The sequence below is a fragment of the Ischnura elegans genome, chromosome 3 (assembly GCF_921293095.1).
Source record: "Ischnura elegans chromosome 3, ioIscEleg1.1, whole genome shotgun sequence".
Classification (NCBI taxonomy): Eukaryota; Metazoa; Arthropoda; class Insecta; order Odonata; family Coenagrionidae; genus Ischnura; species Ischnura elegans.
In genome coordinates, this window is record NC_060248.1 from 68,175,803 (window position 1) to 68,181,170 (window position 5,368).

Here is a 5,368-nt window from a genome sequence, read left to right on the forward strand (position 1 = left end):
GAAGTCCCAATGAACAACTCCGACACGTCAGCACTTCAATAAATGAATCATAACCACGCCGTCGCATGTATTCAAGTATGCAACCTCTACTGAGGCCGTGCCGCCGTGCCTCCTCGTACTGAACTATGACGTCACTTTTCTACCAGCCAATCATCGGGCGTTTTCGCTTCCCCCTTGCATTTGAAAATTCTCGTGAACTTTGATGCATTAAATATCGAAAACCACGTCATAAAATAATAAAAAAAACTTTCACCGAGGTATGCAAACATATATTTTTATATAATTTTGGGGCTAGTGATTATATCTGAAACATATGCAAGTTCCCTAATCACGTCTCTTTTGGCCTCAATGCGCCTGCCATTTCTATTGGGCTGCAGTTACATTGTCATTAGCGTGAGACAGTGGCGGATACAGATGGGGGGGGGGGGGGGCGCTCAGCACTCATTGGAAGGATAACTATATGGTGGTTTCCTATTTTTTTTATTACCGAAATCGAAAGATTATTACTCCTGGAGTACGTATTTCACGCTTTTAGATTTTTAAATGACAATATCTATTTTTCGGAATTTAATGAAAAGTGAAAAATTTCAAGCGCGCGAAAACGCGAGGGCTAAGCACGAATGCTGGGAAAAGCCCATGTGACGTCTGGCTGCTGCTGTGTGAGGCCACTTGGGTGCGAGGCTATGAACGCCGCTATGATGCACTCTGCTTGCTGCCGAGCATGGCGGTAGCGTAGAGTACCCTGCTAGGAGGTAGCACTTGGCTTAAATAAGGATTATTAATACCCTATCATACGAAGGAAACTTTCCGACCATTGGCAATTTTAATAGGTGATTATTAAGAGATGTTTCCCTGAGCTCAGTGTGACATGCATGCATTGGTAATCTCAGACGATGTAAAACTCCTGACTACTCGTATAAAATCTAGGTCCCTGTGAAGTACCGTGGAGTGGCATCGTATGGGTGCCAATCTGGCCTTTTTCAAATGAGGTTGAAATTGACCATTAACATTCGTCTAAACTGGGATTTCTAAAACCAAATAATTTGTATATTATGAATACACTAATGGTGGGTGACGAATCGCAATCAATGCCTTTCGTTTTATTCGATGAAGGAAACTACCCTATTGTAAATTTTTTATATCATTGGGTGACATTGTCTTATTTATGCGTATAATCACTTTTATTAAAACTTTCTCAAACTTTGCATGTGACTTGATTAATTTTTATTAAGATAATAGTAAAGATAACTCAAGATATCTTTTGCGCCCCCCCTTGAGTTTTTTCTGTATCCGCTACTGCCATGAGAATGTCTCCAGTATCGAAATTGGTGTATACTGTATTTTAAATCTGGGTAGTGCAGAGGAACATCGCCGGGCATCATGGACCGCGAATTTTTTTTATAAATTGGCTTGGAATTGAAAGTAGTTGATAGGAAATACCTCTGCAAGCACTCCTTTGCGTTAATTTCTCCAATATCCAGATGAGAAGACTCCCCTGCGTCGACGGAAATTGAATTGATGGTTTTGCGTTTCTCGGCTCGTGTGTCTTTATTGCTATCACGTACTCTGGTATAGAGCTTGACGTTTCTGAATTTATTCTCTATTAGAAAGAGTGGCGCGTGATAACTGATCATGAATGCGATACCTAAATTGTGAACTTAAATTATCCGTAACGGTTTTAACGGATTCAATTCCAATTCAATGAATATCGAAAAAATTCTTTTCTGGAAACCGGCTGATAAAATTGAAGTGAAACCATTGATTAAATATCTTAAGGAATGTATAAATTGCATGCAAGGAATTATAGAAGATTTCGTTCGTTGATGTCTGATCCTTTTGCCTAAACCTTTGCGAACGCGTCCCGTTCGATGAGTTTCCGAAGATCATTTGCTTGTACTCTGTTTTTTTTAGGGAAGAGGTAGTCGGTAGGGTTCTCCGCTTCCATTCCAACAGTGTTTTTTACGTGACATCATTACGTGGACTACCTTTCGTCTGGCTCTTTGACCTATCTGACCCTTCGACCTATCTGGCATGGTTGGCCCTACCGGGAATAATTTAGAATGAAACCCAACAGTGCAGCTGTATACGGGTCACGCGCAAGTTAGGTTGTAGCCCCAGGGAAAGGTATGTTTGATTAAAGAGTGGAAAATTACAACAGTTTGTGTGTTCTTCTGTCATCGTATTCGGTTAAGTTCTTCATTTCCGGTTACTACCACGTCGCGTCGGTTGTTGTGGCGATGACATCTATAGAGGTATACTGGTCGAATAGGAAACTGTTGTCATCGCCGCAGCAACCGACGTGGTAGTAACCGGAAATGAAAAACTTAATCGAATTCTGCGGAAATCTCTGTTCTCACATTATCCTTATGGTAATAGAAAACCAAATGCAAGATGGATGCAGTGTCGGTGTAAGTGGAAACGAATTACCCAAGACTCATTTAACATATTAAGGTGGAAATTGATGAACCGGATAAGATGATAAAGAGTTAACCCATAGTTTATTAGAGAGAAAGTTAATTATTTTAAAGAAGGCCTATCAAATAAATATAATGAACTGCATTAAAATAGCAATTTCTCCTCCCCAATATATATTGTTTCTTTTTACTGACGAATTCAATGGAATGATATGGAATAGTTAAATGTCTACCCACTTATATCACTTTACCCCCTGCCAAACACCCATGAAGTGGCTCGCAGGGCATTATGTAGTTGCAGATGTTATATCACAGTGTCTACTGTTTGTAGAATTAAATATGAGCGAATGCTAACCAATGATGATTAACTAAATGCCTTAAGCGCAGACACACATCCTTGGGGGTCAGGGTGTTGGGGGCTTTGGAGGCTCGCTTTCCTCCCCCTCGAATTTTTTCGCCTTGTGCGACTCCCAGCGATACATCTGCCGTCGGAAAATGCGTCCTGAGTGATTTGTTCTCAAGTTACCAAAAAAAATCTTCATTTTTTTCTCATTGGTATCCGCGCGAAAGGGTTCTTGAATCGGAATTAAAGGTAGCCAAAAGAAATGCCTTAATGTCAAAAAACAAATCCTAGAAGACAATGAGCATAACATTACAGTTTTTATTATTGAAAGTATTACCGATGAAAACTTAAGCATCAGTGTCTGGCGGCAATAGAAGCTTTTCCTCGCATAAATAAGTACTTACTACGGCATATTTTATTAACATTTCATTAGAAAATCTTAATTCATTTTCCCATTTTCGTAATGCTATTTCTCCAGGCTGTTCTGGAACTCAACGTTCAGAGAAAAAAAAGCATTCCAATTCTGAGACATGGATCTGACAACCCATGTCAATGGTCAGTGGTCCAGGATAGGAACAAGGGGGGGCTAAGTGGGGATAATCTCCCATCAGTGGTGGGGGTGCGAACAAAATTACCAATGTATCTAGTGTAAATTGGATACACAATTACTATAGCCTCCCACCCATAGATCCGCCACTGTCAATGGTATCGTTAGCAGGGGCGCAGCTAGGATTTAAGGCTAGGGGGGTTTAGGTGCAACTAATACCGGGGTGTGTGTGGGTATGGAATACCCACCAGGATAAGCGGTAGGTGCGAGATTAATAAATTGCGGAATTTTAAGATAAATGGTTCAAAATGGTGAGTTTTACGGCTTTCTGAGGGATATTTTATTAAACCTTACACTATTATATTAGTAATATCAATCCAATTAAGTAAAATGGATTGAACTTAAAAATTTCTCTTAGCTCTTGGCGGGGTTTTATCCCCCAAACCCTCCCTCCTCGCTGCGCCACTGATCCTAGTAACGGAAAATGTGTCGGTGTCTGTAAGGGAGAATGACGGTAAATAAGAGGTCAAGTGGCTACGCAATAGAAGATTCTGTCGCCGGGGAATCAAAAGAGTGCCCCCTAGTCGTAAGTGTCCATTACCGGAGGTTTCATAGTAATTATATGCGTCGAACGCCAGTGCCTTGAGAAAATTTTTTAACCACGTAACAAGGAGAAATTGTAGGTTGGATGCATGGAAAAACGTGCGAGAGGTACTCGCAAGCTGGACACACTGAACACTGGATTCGTTGAGTGCAGGGCAGTTGCCTTAGTATTCCAGAAATTCTAGATGTCCGCCGCCAACGCCTCACGTTTTTAAAGTGAGATATCTCTCGTAAAAATACCTTCACGTGTTATACTGCACTTCAGTAATCCTAGTTTATGAAGAGTTAGAAACCATAATGGAAATGGTATACGCACCCTAAGGGCGAATATGAAGGAGGGCTCCAGGGGGCCCGCCATCCCCCCTGAATGGAAAAAAAATTAATTTATCCGAATGAATATAAACATGATGCGCGTGAGAAAATTGTGATAAAAAGTTAATAGGTACCTTTTTGATAACAATAGCATTTTAAGAATGAATCTACTAATTATTTATTTTTATTTACTTTCTCAGTTTAGCGACTAAAAACGAATGTAAAACATTTATTGTGTTTACTAGTAACTTTAAGAGACTCCAGATTGTGTCAGTTTCTGGAATATGGCCCTTGAAATCACAAGGGTTTTTTAAACCATAGTATTACTATGTATACGTATACAGTATTGATGGGCAAAACAATTCGGTCCCATCGTGGCAGCAAGGGGACTCGGCCTTGAGATCCTGGGTCCATCCCCGACCGTTCCCTTACCGTCAAATAGCATAAAGTCCATCCCAATTACCCGTGGAGTCGTGGCACGGTGGTGAGAGCGTCAGCTTTCCGAACCGAGGGTTGCGGGTTCAAATCCGCCCCTGGCTCCACGCCTCACGCGTAGTGGAGGACGCGTTGGGGTTACCAAGACAGTCCGTCGGATGGGACTATAAGCCGTGGTCCCCTTGGTGTCTTTCGCTAAGAGTAGGCTAATGCCGACACCGGGTTTCCCCTTCACCCTTCTTTGACAAAAGCGTAATTCACGCTGGATTTCTCATAAAAATAAATCCAAAGTAAAACTCTTTCTTAATTTTTTTTTGCATTTGTGAGTTGACATTTTTACGCTTTAATTTTACTATTTATTTTTTTATTTATATATATGTTTTTCATTTAAACGTTTTTTATGACTTTTAGTGAATTGGTTTTCTCAAAATTTGTTTTTAATGAAATAAAGAAATACGTCAATCCATTCTTTCCCTGACCCAGTGCACTTCTAAATACCTAATCACAATTTCAAAATTCCATTTTGCTTGCGGCAGTTTCTTGCAGGCTGTCGGATACGATAGCACAAACTTATATTTTGGAATTTGCCCTTATGCGTTACATTTTTTTGCCGAACTCAAATTTCAAAATGAATTAAGTATGAAAATTTGCGAGTACAAAAACATACATCATCTCCTACGATGCAATGCAATTTTGACCTTTCCTGGATCACGT